The sequence below is a fragment of the Cryptomeria japonica genome, chromosome 8 (genome assembly GCF_030272615.1).
Source record: "Cryptomeria japonica chromosome 8, Sugi_1.0, whole genome shotgun sequence".
In the NCBI taxonomy this organism is placed as follows: Eukaryota; Viridiplantae; Streptophyta; class Pinopsida; order Cupressales; family Cupressaceae; genus Cryptomeria; species Cryptomeria japonica.
In genome coordinates this window covers 503,813,681-503,835,578 of record NC_081412.1, presented here as the reverse complement: position 1 = coordinate 503,835,578, position 21,898 = coordinate 503,813,681, and positions in this window count along the sequence as shown.

Here is a 21,898-nt window from a genome sequence, read left to right as displayed (position 1 = left end):
ATAGATGATGTGCTTCACCACAGGGCCCACTCGGATTGGTAACACTACAGCTCATTTGGATAAATGCTCTGCATTATCATAGGCTTTGATTGTGATCTTCTTGCAGGGATCCACTAATTCAATTGCATATCCCAAAGTTGTGACTAATTGTAGAGTACAGATATTCAGGCCTTCTCCATTGTCGATCAAGACTCACTTGATCCTATGTTGGTTGATAAACCCTTCAATATGGAGTGAGGTGTTATGAGGTTGCTGGAAGGAGGAGTTGTCACTTTCCAAGAAAGTGAGACAAGGTGATGATCTTAGATTTATAACCATGGCTTGGAACTGATCTATATTTAGGTTTGCAGGGACTGGCACCTCTTGGAGAGCTTGATCCAAGATTATTTTATGGGATGGAGATAGGCGTAATATCTCTAAGATAGATATTAGTGCGGGCATTTTGTCTAACTGGTCCACAAGGTTATACTACTTTGGGATAGATGGAGTACCTTGTGGAGCTGCTTTTATGGTAATCTTGTTGCAACATGTAACAACATTGCAAGTGGAGCTGGGATTTTTGATGGTTATAGTTGCAATCTGTTCACTGGCATCGTATAGGTGATTCACGGTGTAATTATACGCGGCTTGCGTATAATCGGTAGTATCTATGTTTCTCCTTGAAGTGGAAGGACCCCTTTGATCATGTGATGGAAGTGGATTTTTAGACATGAGATGATCATTGTTTGTCGTCTTTGGGTCATGACCTTCGATTTCTATTTCACCTCGGTCAATAAGATCATGAATAAGATCTTTCAATCTGTGACAATTGCTTGTTTTATGTCCTTTCCCTTGATGGAAATCGCAATGTTTAGTATCCCTCCACCATGAAGGTTTGACTTGAGGTTCATAATTTGATGTTTTGGGTAGGGTCACCGTATTTTGAGAAACCAGCTGACGTAACATTATTTTGATGGGTTCCCCTAAGGGAGTGTATGTTCGCTTTGGTTTAAAATTTTGCTGATGTTGTCTGGGTTCATCTTGAGATGTGGTGCAGCCTTGATTTGGAGGAGCGACTATGTTATGCTTGGGTGGGGGGTTTTGTCCTGCAAATCGAACTACAGGTTGTGCACTTTTGATAGTTCTTGCATCCACAACCATGTCATTGACGACTTTTTTGTTTTTGTTCTAGAAGTTAGGCTTGTCACAATTGAAGTGCGGGAGAGGGGCATCCTTTGGTTCATTGTAGATTTTGATAAGTCCTTTCTTGATGAGGGCCCACTCACATTTTAAGCCTTTAGTGATCATGTCATTAAAAGAGTCTGTGTCTTTTACGTCTAGGTGAAATTCTATTTCGTCATTTAAGTTGGAAATAAATATTTCCACTAGTTCTTGTTCACGTAACTGAAGAGAACATCTGCTAGAAATTTGACGTCATCGTTGCAGAAAGACTGAAAATAGCTCATCCAGTTTTTGTTTAGTGTTACATAGGTCAGCCATTGTGATATCTTGTTCAATGTTGTGTGAGTAATGTGACAAGAATTTATGGATGAGTTCTTCAAATGTCCTAATGTCACCTGGTAATCGGGAAAACCATGATGTAGTTGTTCCTCCCAAGCTTTGGGAAAAAATTTGCATTAGGTATGTATCCTCATATGCCACTTTGAGGCAAGCTGAATGGAATTCTCTAACATGATCATGAGGATCTCCTTTTCCTCTATACTTTTTGAACTTGGGTGTTTCAAACCCTCATGGAAAAGGTGGCATATGAAGATTCCTATCAAAGGGATAAAGACAAATGTGATTGAGTGAAAATTGATTTGTTTTTACACCACTATGAAGTTGCTGGGCGAGATTTTTGACTTGTTCCTGCAACATTTCTATGTCATTCAGAGGAGGAGGAGGTGGGGGATTACATTGATGAAAGTTGTATCTAATGTGTTCTCGACCTCTTTCATCCTCATTACAACTTTGGCATTCTGATGCTTGTCTTAGTTGTGCAACATCAAAGTCAGAGGGTAGTTTAGCCCCTTCTTGAGCAAGTCTTAAAAAGTGAGCATCAGCATTACTCTTGAGTATCTCATCAAAAAGTCTATTGAAGAGAGGGTTGTGTTGTGCCCTTTCTATTGCTACAAGAGTAGGAGTACTTGGATTTTCATCATTTGTGTTTCCTCCAAGAGCTTCCTGGAATTCATTAAGATTTTCCTCCTCTTCCTATTCAATTTCTTGTTGTCTAGACCTAGATCTGGTATGAGCCATTTTGTTTACAAGTTTTTGTTGAAGTTTGATGAAAATGATGATGAGTTGGTGATGAAATGAAAGATTGATGTTTGGTGAAGTGCTTTCCATACGGATCCCTAGCACTAAAGGTAGATATTACCAAAGTTCTTTCTTGAATTGCTTGTTGTGTTGGATTGACAAAGTTTGATGTGATAAGGTTTAGAGGAATCTGAGATGTGTTATAGACTCAACTACCTAGTAATGAGAGGATTCACTCATAGACTAGTTTTAACCTGCATAGAAATGTCTCTTAGGATAAGTTTATCCTAGATGTAGAGACACTCTAAAAAGTGATGTTTTGTGTTTGATTCAAGAAATATTAGAATAGAACTTAGGACAAAAACCTTTGGGTGTTTTGAGAGTTGGAATGGATTTGATGAGATATGGATATGATAATGGATGAAATGTTTAACTTCAATAAAAGCTTTGTGTCACATATAGGACAAATTATTTCTCTTCTCTTTCGGGAGTTGGTGGTTCTTCCCGAGCTACATTATATGTGATGCAAATGTCTGGAAAGAAGTTAGGATTGATCTTGCCTCCTTTGTTTTTTTGATAACTCAAAGCTCGATGTTGTGTAAAATCTCTGCAGTTCAATGACTCTTGATCAAATTCATTTGATTTCCCTTGAAGATAAAGACGCATGTGACGTAAAAAGGCTCTATGAGAGACAAAGATTTGTCTATTAAGATAGAAGAATTTCCTCCTTTTGATAAGAGCCTTTGAGCTCAATGATCTTTTCTTCAAGTTGATGTGTTGATGAAGATTCTTCTTTCTCAAGATGTGAAGAATGGTCATATAGTATACTTTTTGTTGTTGCTCTTGGTTTTTGATCTTTTGTGTTATTTGGAAATGTTTGTATTGGATGAATACTTTGTTTTGGTTTTTTTTGGATTTTATGATGTTTCTTTGACAAGAAAACAAAGCAAGCACACAAACACAAGAATGTTACCTCAAAAGGCACAAGTAAGTATGGGTCTAGATCAACCCAATCTTTTGAACTTTTTATGACCCTTTCCTTCAAATGTATTTTAGGTGTCTTCGCCTGAAGTCGGCTCAATTTGCACTGGTCTTGAATCAAAACGAAAACACTTCAAACACTCTTTATCCCTAAGGTCAAATGGCCAGTTGCGATAAGTTCAGCCCACATCTTGATATTTCTTCGACTTTGGTACTACATACCTTATGAATCTCATCATGGCAGGGAAGGATGTGATATACTAAGTCTTGTACGAGCATAACAAATAGATGATCCCTATGATGGGGGAGTCATCACTTTCATCAAGCCACAAGTGACTTTTCAAAAAGCTATGTTTCTACTCAAGGAAATATGTATGGTGAGTGTCTTGGGAGCAAAACCATCTATGCTCTTGCACTGAATTTATCACAAATATCCTCAATCAATAGAACGGGTGGGTTTCTACATAAAGGTGTTTAGTAATTTTTGATGTTTTTGGACATAAGTTCATTCTGCAGTGACTCACTTAAGAGCCATGTAACTTGTGGTGGGGCCCATTTTTCCTTTCGGCAAGTTACACTATAGGAACAGCTATACCCAAGGTTACAGCTTTCGCTCTCACCTGATTTCTATAGCGGCTCGAAAGATTTACCGCGCGAGGTCATTCCCAAGAGTGATGTGTCTCTTGGTATTCCTCTCTTAAAAAGATAAAACTTGAGTGTTACTAACACTTTTCTCTTACACCTAGGACCACGAAAGCCAAGGGAGAGGATAGTGTGTGTTAAAAGTAGGACCACTCGACCAACTCTTTTTGCACAAGTGTGCCAAACACAAAATACACTTGTTCTTTTTAACTTATCATTGCAATGATTTTATATCTAATTGGAGATGTTGCTCCAACAACCATGATGTTCTTTTTAACTTCAAAGGCAAAATGTTGAGTAAACTAGAATTTGAAATCCTGGTCAACTTAATAAAAAAACATGTTTTGCATGAAGTAAATCATTTTTGCAAAATGAGACAAATTGATTGTTCTTTTTATTTGCCCAAAAATGGAAGTGTGGATTGTAATTTTTAAGTCCGGATTTGATGCAAGGAAATCAAATTTGTGTTTGTTTTGTATTAAGCACCAAAATAAGGTGTATCCCTAACTTGCAATGAAAGCAAATTTGTGTTTGTTGATTTTTAGAGGACCAAATGAAAATTGGAATCCTAACTTGCAAGAAATGAAATTTTGTTTTTGTGATTTTTAAAGCACCAAAAGAAGTGTTTTAGTACAAAAAGAGGTTAGTTCAAAACCTGCACATGAAACGATCAGTTAGAAAAATCCAAAAACATGGTGGGCTCCCACAAGCCTAAAGAAAATTTTATTGGTTACAAGGCCTGTCTTTTACAACGTTCTGTTACAATAGCGCTATTCTGTGTAAAAATAGAAGTGCTACTTAACACAAACGCATGAAAGTATAGACAAAAGCACTAAAGAAGGATATTAATGGAGAGGGACAAAATTACTAAAACCTAAACAAAAGCGCTAATAAAAAGACAAAAGCGCTAGACTATAAACAGAAGCGCTGAACTTTGGATAATAGCTCTATTGTAGAAACAAAAGCGCTATACTACTAAATGACAATAGCGCTAAAGCGCGAACAAAAGTGCTGAAGCACAACCTGTGTGGCAATTTAAACAAAAATGTTAGTAGTTTGTACAAAAATCTTGTGTTCAATTCACGTCAGGTTCACCAAATGATGTTCTGCAAAATGGACAAGGTTAGACTAAAACCTTTGGTCGTATAACACAAAAAAACAAAGAAACAAAGGCAAACATTAGTGTTAATCAACCAAAAAATAGTCTAAGCAGGCATATCAAAAGAGACACTAAAAACAAAGTAAAGAATTTAACTATGAATGTAAATGCAAGAAGACATCTCCAAATGCCTTCTACCATGCTCTTAGCTCCTTCTCTCTTGTTCCTGTCCTCTCCAAGTTCCAAATTAGTGTAGCTCTCTATTGGTATTTTGGTATGGTTTTGTCATTGATGTCAACACCTACTACATACACCTACTTTGGAGATCCAGCAACATTCACTGGCAAACAGTAAACTGTGCAACATTTACTGGTATATGGTTCACCGGTAGGATATAATGTTCACTGGCAGGACATAATGTCCACCAGTACCTGAAATGACATGGAAGACACTTGGTAATATCGAAGACATCATGTGGACACTTTATTTTGAAGTAATAATCATTGGTATACTCTTATTTGCATATTTGCTTTTACCGGCAAATAGGTCCAGGCTATCTAGGGTTTCATCGGCAGGTTTATCTTTTCCAGATCAGCATGGCACGCTATGGAGATGATTTTTTATTATTGTAAATGCATTAAGCCAACATGTTCAATCGGTTATTGCATCGATATTGTATTATTTGTAAAATGTTTTTATTGTAATATCTTGTAGAGTCGACCTACTAAAATTGGTCTTAGGGTATGGTATAAATGTAAGATCTTATTTGAAAGATCAAGTGTGGAATGCGAAAAAGAATTGTGTGAAGGTATATGCGAGATTAAGCAGAGGAATACATGAAGACATCATTTGAAGGTGAAGTTAGGTTTTTGTAGAAGCATATCAGCATTACACCGGTACTGAATCCAGCATATGAAGATGCTATTTTGTGCAGTAAATTCTCATTGGATTTAACCATCCAACTATAGTCAGTGTGACTCCCATTTGTGATTGAGCAGTGAGCTCTAGGCTGTTGGCCTTTTTGCATGTGCAGACCCCTCCTTGTACACTTACTATCTGCAGTAGTATCATCTGATTGTGGGTAAGGTTTCCCACCATGGTTTTTCCCCTTACAGGGTTTCCACGTACAAATATTGGTGTCATGTGTTGTGGATGACTTTGTGCTTATGTTTCATGCATTAATTCTTACCAGTATAGCAATTTTCTGTTAACACTGTTTACCGGCATACTTAACTGTCTTACCGATATTAAGCATTAAGTTGGTTAATAAGTTTTTGGTTTGAATTTATTTGACAACTGATTCACCCCCCCCCCCTCTCAGTTGTCTCCAGGACCTACACTCTCAGCAGCTTTTTGCACTATGGATGCTTATGAAGATTCAAGATTGTAGATGATTATGACTTATGTTATGCAAGTGTGAATAAAAATTGAAATAAGAGATTTATCTAATTAACTAATTGATTTTAAACCAAAAGAGTGAATATGACGCTAAATTCTCTCTATAAATGCCTATAGAATAGATGCATACAAGTTTTTAGGATCTGGATTATGAAGAAATGGGCTCTATTTATAGAAAAAATGGAGCAATGGATGGTTGAGATTGAGTAATCTCAACAAGGGTCAGGATTGAATGATATTCAATCCATGTGAGGGCTTTCAACCCAATCCTAGGATGACAAGTGTTAATATGAGATAGGTTGAGAGAAGAGGGAATAAGCATTAAATGCTTGACATGACCTGAGAGTTAACTTGGGAGTTAAGGTCAAGGTTGGGTTGAGTGAATAAATTCTTTATTCAAAGAATAAAGCTTTTATCCAATGGATAAACTCTTGTGCAAAGGTAAAAGGGATAACCATGGTCAAAGCAATAAATGCTTGAGGAGACACATGAGTCACATGAGGGTTGAGTTAGGGGTTAACCATAAATGGTTATGTAAGAGCCATAAGTGGTTTAGAAGACTTTAGAGGTTAAATTGTTGAACACACAAAGCATTAAATCTTTTTCAAAGACTTTGAAGTCTTTGAGAAGTGACTCCAAGTTGCTTAGGAATGTGACAATAATTAGGGGATGGATTAGGTTAATTAGGAAGGGTTTAGAAGAATCTAGAAGGGGTTTTAGGAGTGTAAGTGGATTTGGTGGGTGAGGGAAAATAGGAATTTAATTAAAATAAAATTAATTTATTTCAATTTGTGGTTGCAACTTGCATTTGTAGGAAAATGCAAGTGGGGGGGAATAAATGTTTTATTTAATTTATTTAAAAGAGGAAAAGGGGTTAAATTGAATAAATAGAATTTATTCATTTAATTGATTGTGAATTTTGTTTAATTAATTAATTAAAATAAATTGAATAAATTATTTAATTAATAGGAGAATGATTGAAGATGAATTAATTAAATATTAATTTAATTAACTGATGGCTGGTGGATTTTTAATCAAATAAATAGAAAATATTCATTTAATTAAAATGGATAGATTTATGTGATTGCAGTTCCACTATGATTTTCCTTGATGATATTAGTCCTCATTGAGCACTTTGGTATGCACAATTGCCCACCTTTGAAAAGAAGTCCATATTGGATCATAAAATTAGAAAACTCCACATGATACCTTTCACCAAATCCAGTACATTCCTTGTAAATCTCCTTAAAGTTCTCATCTGTAGCATACATGTCTTTCATTGCATCAATCCCAATGCTTTCTAATTGGATTTCAGATATGGTTAGCACTCTCCTACTCAGTACATTAGCCACTTTGTTGGCTACTCCTTTCTTCTTTTTAATGAAAAAGGTATAGGGTATGGGCTTGTAGGGATTCTACCCACTTCATATGCCTATGGCTTAGCTTTTCTTGGCTATTAATGAAACTTAAGGCTTGGTTGTCAGTATAGACCACAAATTCCTTTGGTAGAAAATAGTGTCTCCATTTTTTTAATGCCTAAACTAGTGCATACATTCCTAGGTCATAAGAAGAATATTTTCTCTTTGCCTCATTGAGTTTTTCACTAAAGAATGCTATAGGTCTTCCTTCTTGGCTTATGACTGCTTCTATGGCCACATGACTGCATCACATTCAATCTGAAACACTTTGTTAAAATTAGGTCAAGCAAGTACCGGTTGTTGAGCTACCTTTTTCTTGAGAGTTTCAAATGCCTCATCTGCCTCCTATGTCCAAGAAAACCTACACTTTTGACCACCTTTTATGGTTTCACACATTGGAGCACATATCTGACTGAAACCTCTTATGAACTTTCTATAAAATATGGCTAATCCATGGAAACTTCTAACTTAACCAATAGTCTTAGGAGTAGACCAAGAAATAATTGCATTTACCTTATCCTGGTCCATCTTCAAGTGACCTTTGGACATCACAAATCCTAGGTAGATGAGCTCTTCCTACATGAACAAACACTTCTCCATATTGATCATCAATTCCTCTTCACTCAACCTTTTCAAAACCATGTCTAGATACCTCAAGTGTTCTTCCTTTGTCCTACTAAATACTAGGATGTCATCCAAATACACTATTAAAAACTTCCCTATGAATTCTTTCAAAACTTCATTCATGAGTCTCATGAATGTACTTCGGGCGTTAGACAAACCAAATGGAATAACCTTGCACTCATACAACCCTTCATTTGTTTTGAAGGTTGTTTTCCAATCATCACCATACCTAATTTTAATTTGGTGGTATCCACTCTTTAAATCAATTTTAGAAAAATATTTTGCACCCCCCAAACAATCAAGAAAATACTCTATCCTAGGCATTGGAAATATATACCTTATGGTGATCTTGTTGAGAGATATTGAGTCAGTACAAAGCCTCCATGTTCCATCCTTTTTGGGTGCCAAAACTGCAGGTACTGCACATGGGCTAAGACTCTTTCCAATCAGATTAGAGTCTAGCAACTCTTGAATCTGCCTTGCCATCTCCTCATTTTGCTATGGTGTGAGTTTGTATGCAGCCTTGTTAGGTAATGTAGCCCTTGGGATCAAGTCAATACAGTGACTAGTCTCTCTCATTGGTGGAGAACTCCTTAGTACTCCATCTGCAACTATGCCTTGGTATCTACCAATGATCTCCTTCACTTCCAGACTGAGATCCTTGTCCTTTCCTTCTGCCCTATCATCTGCAGCAGGCTTCCTCTTTGAGGTTGGTATTGGAAGCAATGCGAAGAATATTCCTTCTTCCACCTTTATCTCCTTGAGGAATGGTTTCCCCTCCATCATCATCCCTTTGGACTCAGTTTCTTTATGCTCTTCATTGTTTTCAGTTGGGGGTAGTAGCTCTATGACCTTTCCATTCTTTGTGATGGAGTAGGTGTTCCTAAATCCATCATGGTGTGCTTTGAGATCGTACTTCCATGGTCTTCCAAACAAGAGGTGACAAGCATCCATGTTAACAACATCAAACAAAATATTATCTTTATATGCACCTATCTGGAATTCTACCCATGACTGCTCTTCTACAAGTGTTTGTTGCCCCTTTGTGAGCCAAGACATCTTATATGGGTATGGATGGGGTATCCTCCTCAATTTCAACTTCTCTACCACTTCTATTGACACAAAATTCTCAGTAGACCCTGAGTCAATAAAAACTTTGCATACCTTTCCTCCTAATTGGTAAGTGGTGTGGAAGATAGACTTCCTCTGAGGTGGCTCCATAGGTGTTGGTACCTTCAAGAGGGTTCTTCTAAACATTAGTGCCTCTCTTGTCTCTGGATAACCGTATGAATTGGGTTTACTACTACCTTGTTAATCTTATTCTTGAGTTAGATTGGCTCTCCTTTCTCCTTGAGAAATAGACCCATCTTCTTCGGGCATTTGTCAGCATTGTGTCCCTCTTGGTTGCAGTTAAAACATTTTATTGGTCCTGCTCCTCTTCCTAATGATCTTCCTCTGAAATTTGGCCTTCTACCTTTGAAGTTTCCTTTGTTGTTTCTATCATTCCTTGAGGAGTCTTGACTTCTCTCTCCTTGAAATTAAAAATTTGATCATCTTCCTCTGAAGTTGCTCCTTCCTCTTGGTTGTTTACCCCTTCCTCTACTACTTTGCTCTTGTCTTCTTTTGAGCTTCTCCTCTACTTTTAATGCTAATTGATAACATTTATGAACAGTGTCAGGGCACAAGGGGTTCAATTCTTCTTGTATGATCCATCTTAGGCCGTTTAGATACCTTGCCACTCTTTCACTTTCATCTTAAACCTTCTTAGACTTTATACTCAATTTATGAAATTCTTCAGTATAGGCACACACATCCATCTCTTTTTGTCTAAGATTCTGCCTTCTCTTGTGTAATTGGACTTCATAGTCCTCAAGTACATATACTCCCTTGATCTTTGTAATCATCTTCTTCGAAGAGGTGATAATTACTCTTCCCTCTTTCACTCTTTCTCCTTGCACAAAATTCCACCATGTCAGGGTTGCTCCCTGCATTTTTGACTTGGCAACCTTCATCTTTTGGTTGCCAGCAATGTCTTCATATTCAAAAAAAAAATTCAAGGACTCTATCCAGTCCATCACTCCATTGGCATCCATCTTCCCACTAAAAATAGTAAGGTTTGATTTCTGGTCCATGGTTCTCCTCTCCACGGACTTGAAGGCATTGACCAGGTACCTATGCTTTTCAGGAACTTCCTCTTCTTCATACCCTTGTGGGTTCTCCTCTTCTTCTCCCACTTCCTCTAAGCCATTAGGTCCTCTCTCCAGCCTGCCTTCCAAGTTCTCAATCAACCTTCTAAGCCAATCATTTTCTTCTTTGTTCTCTTGCACCATCCTGGCAAGTTCCACATTTGTCACCTTTGGAGGCATTCTTATAGCCTCACCCTCTGATTCTTCTGTTGACATGTACTATTCTTCTTCCCAAAAGGATTCCTCTTATGCTCTTATACCAATTTGATGCAGAGTCCTAGTATAGGTATAGGATAGCTTCCCCTAATCCAAGAACACACCAAGGACCCTAGCAACCACACAACACTCCCAGGGGTTAAGGAATATCAGTTTGAGAAGTCCCACATCCCTTTCTTCCAAAAAAAAGACTACCGGTACAAGGTGTTGGCATATGTACAGAATATGTTGACATGATGATATTGTGTTATTGATGTCAATATGCTGAAAGAGAACCGGTAATATGTTGAAGAGTGAACCGGTAACATGATGAAGAGTGAATAGGATTATTGAAGTTAAGCAACTTAAAAAGTGAACCGATATGATGTTGTGAACCGGAACCGGTATGTCAGCACAAAAACCAATATATGGAATGTTTTGTATCAAGGGTTCATATGGCATGACTATCGGTTGGTAGTCTTAGCTTCAGGGTTTCCGATTGAAGTGTTTCGAGCCTGTGTGTCTCAACCGATGGCATTGCGTGATGAGTTAGAATTGTAACAGAGATCAGATCATGTTGCCACGTCAGCCTCATGCATGTGAAGGATCTTACATGAAGGAGATTGAACCTATCTACCTCGAGAATGTGTGAAGTCTCTGCAAATGGTGGAGAACGTGTGATGGGTTATCACCTCCAAGAAGCGGTGAAGAATGAACGATGGAGAATGTCTTGAGATCTGTTCAAGACCATTGTATTCAAATGCAAAGTGTTCAATGGTCAAGATTAAACCGACTAAATTTCTCAACCTAAGTGTTCAGGGTTTAGGGTTTATGCTACCGACCTATCTGTTTCCTATAAGGTCGATGTGGTGTTTCATGCTGAGGTTGATTTAGAAAATGTTGTGTGTGTATCTGTAGCGTCCTAAAATTGTGACACTTACAATTTTGACTGCATTTCGGTCTTCACGATGGCGACGCAACACGTAACCTGAATGGAGACCCCGAAACTTGCTCGCGACACTGAAAACTACATTTCTAGCACCCTGGCCTGAACCTCCTTGCACCCTGCTGTCCCGGGAGGTGGGACCAGAGCGCCCAGCGCCCTGGTCCTTCAGGACCAGGGCGCCCTGGTCCCTAGGTCCTATTTTGGGCCCGGTCTCCTAAGGGGTCTCGGGTCTTTTTGTTTGCAATTTGGAAATTAACTTTCCTGGTCGGCCTAAGGTCGGGAAAATCAGTCTATCAGCCCTAATTGACAAGTATATAAACTACATTTTTCTCTCTCATTTGGCATGAATGAAGGAGGAGGACATATGTGTAAAAAGCGTGGAAACTATACTCAAGCATTCAAGCATTCAAGCATTCATTCTAAGTCTCCATTCAAGGCTAAGTGTTGCATTCAAGACAAGGATTCAACCATTGAAGAGGAGATCACTCACAACATACTACAACAACATACAACATCTATACCTTCGCACATAAGGATACAAACATCCTTAGAACAAGGTATTAGTACTTTTTTTACAGTCATTTACATTTACAGCACTTGCTCATTTCTTGGTTAATTCCAAAACCGGGGTTTGACCTAAAGGCAAACCCCTAATCCCTAACCCCCCAATCGTCTTTGCTTTTCTGTGTGTAGGTTGCAGGTACGCGGCTGAAATTGAAGATCTGGAATCCTTGTGCAGAGACGAACAGATCCCCCTTCGTTTCGCGGATTTTTCGGAGGACCGTGGCGCTCGGGCGCCATCGTCCTGACAACTTTTGCTCAAATTTGCAGGACAGCGCCGTATCGACATTTTACTGCTAATTCCAGGTCCGCAGCTTCATCCTATATCCCTGTCTCAGTTTATAAGCGAATCTTTGTCACTTTCTATGCATGCTTAGCTTAATTCTCCTATCAACATTCTTTACAAAAGAGGGTAGCCTTGCTTCCTTAACCCTTGAAACACATTTAGCATCCAATCTTGCATTGTGTGGGATTGGATCTTGTGGGTTTCAAACCCCTCTTTTGAATGTAAAGTCTCTCCCCTAAGTGAAAACCATCAACCCTAGTGAATCTCCCTTCTCTCTCCTTGGAGTTGTAAGAGGGGAGAGCAACTAGGGTTCGATCGCGATTTTTTGCTTTACATTTTGGTGAACCCGACATGAACATCCTTTCTGATTATTCATAGTTAGATCTGAAAATTGGATTCCTTGATTACATTTCCATGTTTGATCTTTTGCAAAATTTTAGAGGTTAATTGCATAAAAACCCTAAATTTTCTTTTTAAGTAATTAAACTTGTGAAATGTTTAATTATTAATGCTTGTTTCAGATCTGCCTTTCTATTACAAATTGTCAATTCATATTTGTGCTTTAATTTTAAAAATTAAGTGGTTAAGTGTCAAAACCCTAATTTTTGAAACCCTCTTGATTCAACCTTTGTCCGACAATTTCACTGATCAAAACATTTCCAAATCAGCTGTAACTTTGGATTCCGCAATAAAATCACAATATCTTTCATCCCTGAAAATTTGGAAAAAAGTTGCGAGGACCGTGTGCACTCCGAGCGCCATCGTCCCCGACATTTTTTTTGAAATTTCGGGAGCCAGATCTTACTGTATTTTCCTGCTAAAATCCAGAATTTTGGCTGATTTTATCAAATCTAACACCTTCAAAATTACAGTCAAAGTTGGTCTTGTGATTGCTTGGATTAAGGCTTCTAAACATTCAAAAATCATCGAAATTGAAATTTTGTGTCAAAATTGTGTTCTTACTGTCCTAAATCTGAAAAGTGTGTTTGCATTCATTCGAAATTTCAGTGCTTTATTCAAATTCTTACAATTTGTGATTTTTGAAATGAAGTGCTTAATTACAACAACTTTGATTTCCGCTTCCAAAATTGAATTTTGCGTGAAATTGAGTCAATTTTCAAATTTAAAAATTTGCATTGCTCTTGACATTCCCTCTAAAATCATAATATTCAAAATTTCAGTTTCCCTCTCTTTTTCAAAATTCAAATTTTGCATTTTTCTACAATCTTGGTAGGGTTCAATTTTGAGATTGCAACTTTAATTTGGCCTATCTACAGATCGTAAAATCACTCAATTTTTTCAGATTAGCTCTAAAATCATCATACCTTTCATCCCTGCAAATTTCGAAAAAAGTTGCAAGGACCGTGTTGCACTCCGAGCGCCACGGTCCCGGACATTTTTTCCAAAATTTCGGGAGACTGTCGTGATCGCATTTAACAGCTTAAATCCAGAAGATTGGCTGATTTTACTGAAAATTGCTACCTCTAAATTCAAAACTTTCTCTCTCTCTCTAGTGCATGAGTTTTACAACAATAAGTCCTACTTACACTATTCCCGTTAGACGAAGCCGTAGAATTAAGTCTTTCCGAGGTTTAATTACTGAGGAGATGGAACCTAATTTGAATAGCCTTTTTAACGAGGACATGGGTAATTCCTCTAATCCTCCTAATGATGAAGAAGCTCTCCATGAGGTTTCTGAAGAACAACTTTCGAAATTGGATAACCAATTTGACGATTTTCGACAATGGATGTCTCAAGAATACCCTGATAGTCAAGCTCTTCCTTTAATTGAGGGTCTAAAACGTATGCTTCAAAGTGATAAGAATGGAATTGATATTTTGTGTGGTATTGCACACATTGTGGATTCAAATGTGATGCCTGTGAAAAGTTGTGCCGAAACCTTAGGTTATACACAACCTCCTACTCAAGTCAATCATTCTATTCCTTTGATGACTTCTATTGCTAGCATACCTACCTTTACATCAAACATAATGGCTACTTCTACACAAGACATTCCTCCTATGATCACCAGTCATGGGGGCAACCCTTCTTCTTCAATTAACCCTCTTCCTTCATTTAATCCGACTTCTTCATTCATTCCTTCAATGAGTGTCCCTATTATATCTCCACAAATGAACATGACGCAAGGGGGCAATTCATTTAACCATTCCGTTCCTCCTTGTAGTGTTCCTCCTGTCCAATCATCTCCTATGACTAATTATCATAGAGTCCCACCACCTTACTCTTTACCTTCTTTCAATAACATAACACCTCCATCTCAATCTAACACATCCAATATGAATTCTTCGACTGAAGCGACCATTAACAATCTTGCACAAACTGTCTCTTCTTTACAGCAACAAATTGCCTCTATGAATCAATCTAAGTTTAGTGTGCCCACATTTTATGTTGCGAGCCCGCTTTCTCTTGACATTGTTCGAGCTATTCCCCCTAAACATGTTGAAATCCCGCATTTGGAGCTTTATAACGGTAAAGGTGATCCTCTAACACATGTTAAGACTTTTCAAACAATATGTACTGATTTTGCTTATGACCAAAGGTTGCTTGCAAAACTGTTTACTAGAACATTAAGAGACAAAGCCCTACAATGGTATTGCTCATTGCCTTCCTATTCTATTACTTCTTTTGAACAACTTGCAAATGCTTTCATTCAACAATTTCAAAACAATATAAGTCCTAAAGTTACTTTGATTGATTTAATGCATTGTAAACAAGGTGTTAAAGAAAAAGTGACTGATTTCATTGGTAGATATAAGCATTTGTATGCTCAAATTTCTTTTCCAGTGCCTGACAATGATATTCAAAGAATCTTTATTTCTAATTTACAAAAAGATATTCGAGACAAACTTCTATTTTCTGAGTTTACTTCTTTCCAATAGTTGTGTGCAACTCTTCACAATTATCAACTGACTGTGAGTCAAATGGAACAATCACATCCTATGGCTCCGAGTGATAAGGGTGATAGCAGTCAACAACCATTTGGGAAGTTTAAACCGAACAGAGATTCCATCAAATTCAATGAACACATCATCAACAACAATGTGAATGCAACATCAGGTGTGCCTCCTATTTCTAAATTTTTCAAGAAAGAAAGAAAGTATACTCCTTTGAATGAATCATTGCATAGTATTATGAATAAGTTATTGGAACAAAATGTGCTTACTCGTCCTCCTATAAGGCAAATTGATCCTACAAATATTACTTCACCTTATTTTGATAACAAAGCTTTTTGTCAATTTCATCGTCAGCCTGGGCATGATACTGAAAAATGTTTTTCTTTAAAGGGTAAAATTCAAGATTTGATTGATAACAATACTATTTCTGTTTCTGGAGTGAATGATAAAGGCAATACATCTGTAGCTCCTCCTAATCAAAATCTTCAGATTTTCACTGATCCATTACCTTCTCATACCTCTAATGCGATTGAGGCTAATGATTCCTCTCTCTCATCTGTTGGTCTTGTGTCTATGACTCCGAATGTGATTAACTTTGTAGAGCAGCAAGAAAATCCTAAAGAACCTTCCATCACATTTGATTCTAGTGAAACCATTAGGGCACCTGATGGTCCTTTATACATAGTTGCAAAAGTCAAGAATACACCTTGCCGTGGAGTGCTTATTGATCCTTCGTGCATGATTAATGTTATTACTAAAGAATTTCTTTTTACTTTGCAATTGAATCAAGTGATTTATGACAAAACAGATGTGATTGTGAAATTATTTGATGCATTTTCTTCTCCTGCAATTGGTTCTATTACATTGCCTATTGAGGTCCATAACAAATCTCTTTATGTGAACTTTGCTATTATTCCATCTTCCGAACAATTTCGTGTGAAGCTTGGCTATCCTTGGCTATCTTCCATGAAAGCTATTGCTTCCCCTATACATAAGTGTTTGAAATTTCCCCATAATGGTGAAGTTGTTACTATCAATCATAGTCTCTTTAAACCAGATGAAAGAACCTCTAGTGTTCCTCTTGATCACTTTTGGCCTAAACAATTCCAATCTCTTCCTTCGCGAAGTGATCATCTTTTCAAATCTTATCAAAAGTGGAAAACAGATATGATCTTATCTCTAAGTGAACCTAGAACACCTAAACTTGATATTCCTATCATTCTTGAGAAGGAAGTTCTTCCTTTGAGAGATAAAACTAATGTCTTTCCTCAAGAAGATTCCCAACCCATCCCCATGGATGTGACTATGTCTATGCCTAATAAACTTCCTAAAAGTAGACCTATACCTCCTCATCATGATGGACTTGGTCTCCTTCCTAAACCAAATATTCCTCCTTTATATGGAGCAGTTCCTCCTCCTTCTTTTTATAGAGAGAAGAGACCTTCCTCTTCTCCTATTATCCAACCTAAGAGATCACAACCTAAACACCCAAGTGATAAGGATGAGAACATTCCTCCTCCTCAGTCTTCTTCACTTCCTACTAAGACTAGACGAAATCGTTCTGCACGTGAACGCCGACAAAAACGTCGTCTTAGAGCTCAAACTTTGCAATCTCCAAAAACACCTTCAACAAGCATTATTCCATTTTCTCCTCAGCCGGACATTGAGCCTAAATCTCCTAAACATAAGATGCATGATGGTCTTGATCCTGTGCGAATTAAAGACCCTATTTTTATAAATCTTGATGATGAGATGGATGAAAATGTTATTCATGATGAAAATGTTACTCCTCTTGCTTCTGATAGTGAATATGAACTTGTTGATATTGATAACCATTTATCTAATGAATTTTCTAAAGCACTTATCCTAGCTCCTAGACAAGAACAATGTGGCTTGGAACATGAACATAGCCCTTGTTTGGATCTTGTGATAGCTCCATCTGCTGTGTTGGATGTTCCTCCTCTAGCGTGTTCCCTGCCTTCCCGAAACATTGATCAGCAAGATCGGGGGGTAGATGACGTGCTAGACTAGTTACATTAGCATAGCAGATTCTCTCCCCCTCTCTTTTGTCACTTCTTCTATATGTTATTCTCATTCTTCTATTTGTTTTCCTTAGTGTTGTCTACTTGAGGACGATGCAAAGCATTGGGATCTCTCGATCTCTCTCATGTTGACTCAAAAGACACATGTGTTCCCTTCTTCTAGGTGACCTTCCTTGATTGGGGAATGAAGAACAATTATGCATACATACATATGATATATATACATGACTTATCATACAGCATACTAACCCCAAGGAAAGCGAAGTCACCTCGTGCTTTGTGTTTTGTGTCTATTATCCTTGGGTTTATCTCACACTTGGGGGCTAAATCCTTGCGATAACGTGCTCCTTTCCTTTCTCATTTCTTATATGTATCACTACCTTAAAGCAATCACCCCCGGTGAGGCGTGTGCGATCGCTTTAACGTAGGGGGCCATACATCCCGTCCATATCTTTTCAAGATACTTGAAAATTTCTTGACAAATTTAGCTTTGCCTTGAAAATTTTTGATATCTTTCTTGCATGACTCATAGTGAGAGAACCTTACTACTGATAGTCATGGTTCTCCCTCGTGATCTTCCCTTTTAATTTGTCGATCGAAGTCGTAAGATCCTTAGTCCACTGGGGGCTTGGTGTATCTTGCCTCCTTGACGTGGTGAAAGTCTTTCAATGTTGTTTCCTTGTACTTTACCGGAAGTATGAGCATACATACTCCCGCTAAAGTGGGGGCTAAATGTAGCATCCTAAAATTGTGACACTTGCAATTTCGACTGCATTTCGGTCTTCACGATGGCGACGCAACACGCAACCTGAATGGAGACCCCGAAACTTGCTCACGACACTGAAAACTACATTTTCTAGCACCCTGGCCTGAACCTCCTTGCACCCTGCTGTCCCGGGAGGTGGGACCAGAGCGCCCAGCGCCCTGGTCCTTCCCAGCGCCCTGGTCCCTGGGTCCTATTTTGGGCCCGGTCTCCTAAGGGGTCTCGGGTCTTTTTGTTTGCAATTTGGAAATTAACTTTCCTGGTCGGCCTAAGGTCGGGAAAATCAGTCTATCAACCCTAATTGACAAGTATATAAACTACATTTTTCTCTCTCATTTGGCATGAATGAAGGAGGAGGACATATGTGTAAAAAGCGTGGAAACTATACTCAAGCATTCAAGCATTCAAGCATTCATTCTAAGTCTCCATTCAAGGCTAAGTGTTGCATTCAAGACAAGGATTCAACCATTGAAGAGGAGATCACTCACAACATACTACAACAACATACAACATCTATACCTTCGCACATAAGGATACAAACATCCTTAGAACAAGGTATTAGTACTTGTTTTACAGTCATTTACATTTACAGCACTTGCTCATTTCTTGGTTAATTCCAAAACCGGGGTTTGACCTAAAGGCAAACCCCTAATCCCTAACCCCCCAATCATCTTCGCTTTTCTGTGTGTAGGTTGCAGGTACGCGGCTGAAATTGAAGATCTGGAATCCTTGTGCAGAGACGAACAGATCCCCCTTCATTTCGCGGATTTTTCGGAGGACCGTGGCGCTCGGGCGCCATCGTCCTGACAACTTTTGCTCAAATTTGCAGGACAGCGCCGTATCGACATTTTACTGCTAATTTCAGGTCCGCAGCTTCATCCTATATCCCTGTCTCAGTTTATAAGCGAATCTTTGTCACTTTCTATGCATGCTTAGCTTAATTCTCCTATCAACATTCTTTACAAAAGAGGGTAGCCTTGCTTCCTTAACCCTTGAAACACATTTAGCATCCAATCTTGCATTGTGTGGGATTGGATCTTGTGGGTTTCAAACCCCTCTTTTGAATGTAAAGTCTCTCCCCTAAGTGAAAACCATCAACCCTAGTGAATCTCCCTTCTCTCTCCTTGGAGTTGGAAGAGGGGAGAGCAACTAGGGTTCGATAGCGATTTTCTGCTTTACAGTATCTATGTGCAGAGATACGTGATTCTTGCCAGACCAGTTGAGAGAATTGATACCTGCATAGTGTGTATATGCAGAAGGAAGGAACTAAAGCAGATCTGCATTGGCATTGAGTGCTATTACCAGATCATTGTGATACCTGTTGATCTCTAACCACTTCAATAGTTGGAAAATCCCTTAACAGGGTAGCTTTAACCAGCTTGTTGTAAATCCTCTAACAGGGTGACTCAAAGCCATTGAGTTCATAAAATCCTCTAACAAGGTAACCTCTAACAGGGTTTAACCCTTAACTGGGTATTCTAGCCATCCCTTAACCAGGTGATCCTTAATAGGTTCAGTTCCTAACATAACCTGATGTAACAGTCTTTAACTGGACTAGGCTCCTAACAGACTGGACTTCTAAAGAGTTCAAAATAGCTTGTGGGTATTCATCCCCACCGTGGTTTTTCCCAGTTGGGTTTCCACGTGAAAAATATGTGTGTCATATGTGATGTCTTTTTCACGTGATGCTTTGTTGTTTTCTATCAGGTGGTGAATCATGTTGATCTAGCAAGTTATTATATTTCTGGTAATAGATTATCTGTTTATGCATAAGGACAAAGTGGAAATGAGGGAGTAGGTTGTATGGAAAGCTAAGAAGATTGGCCGGTTCATGTCTTTCACAGTTGCACAATGTTTAACCGGTAGTAATCTGGTTTGGACTGGTGTTAGGGATTTCCAGTAGTTTGTAGTATGCAATCAAATCAGTTTAGGAAAAGTTTTTGTGCCTGTACTGATTCACCCCCCCCCTCTCAGTACCGGTTTGGTACTCACTATTCATCTTTGAGTTATCACAAGGTCTCTTTCATTGACCGATACAATGACCCTATGGTCAACAATGGCTATTTAAGGTTTGATTTAAAGTCCCCTAGGTCAAAGAGAGCTCCTTCAATCATTCAATTCAGGTTCCCTCTACCAGTTTGGGTAACTGCTGCAACAAGGCCTACAAAACCTAGTAGCCCTGCCAGACCGGTTTTCCACACTTAAATATTTATTTCTCCAAAAGACCAGACAAAAAACCCTATATTTTTATACCCTTTTGGGAGTTACAAGAAATATCCTAAGGGTTCTTACCATTAGGGAACACAAGAATACAAACCCTACTTTGGTTAGGAGACTGATATAGCCCAATTAGGCCTATTTTACAAAGGAGTGTGTAGACACAGACCTTAACTCACTAAAAAAACTCAATTACTACTCTTAAGCCATTTAAAATTCACCAATTCCTAATTCTTAGGCCATGATCAAACCTTTAACCCCTGATGTGAGACTTGTTTGCTTACACTTGCACGATGGCCACATGGAGTTGCTCACCTTAATGCATCAAACCCTCACCTCCAACTGGTCCTAACCTGAAAAAGGCCTTTAAAATCCTAAAATAAATTGGCCATACTTGCATCCCCTCCAAATCCATGCACCACCAATGAAGGATCAGCAAGGTAAGGCCATTTCTTTGCAAAACCTTAGACAAAACTGTCAAATCTAGAACACTTCCAGAAATTTGCCGATTTCTTCCTTGTCTTGGTGAATTAGAACCTCAGACTTGATGCATCCAAAAGGTGATTAGCCACTCTAACACATCCCACTGGTTTCCTAATTCCAAAATGATCATACAGTACGATACACCGTGCATAATAACAGAATTGCAGGAAATTCTCATAAATATATTACTTCAATGATGCCAAAAGTTTACAAAGTCATTCTCTCCTCCCAATGATGATTGGGGATGACATTTTATACCTTCCTCAATGGTTATCAACCACCTTTTGAACCGAGGTGACCGTTGGAAGGAATTTGCTATTTGCAACCAAAAGTTGTCAACAAAGTTGTCGAGTTTGAGCAACTTTTGACATATGTTAAATCCACCTACCTAGAGGTGCTTCAACATGTCCTAAACCTTCCTAATACATCTCCAACACATAAACACCTAGAAAAATACTCAATCAAATACCCCTAGGCCATTATGCCCATGGTGGCTTATCAATTTGCCAAATCCATGTCATTGGGTAACAAGGTGGGGTTTATTACAAACAAATCAAACATCAAATAAACAAGACTACCCTATTACATAGATTGAAAGGTCACATTCTCATGTGTGTCCTTTATCCTTTATTTCTCTTATTATCTTAGTCATGAGGTTCTCCTGCACCACTTGCTTTCCCCCTTTTTATTTATAATCATGGTTGAGGCATTGGACAAAAGTATTAGTGCGAAAAGAGAAAAAGGGAAAATGGAAAGGTATTAAAATTTCTCAAGGGATGGATTCAATCATGCTTCAAAAATTAGTTGATAATACAATGCTCTTAGGAGTAACAAGTAGGAGGGAAGCAAGAATTATTAAAAAGATTCTAGATAAAAATTACAAGGTGTCTAGTCAAAAGACCAA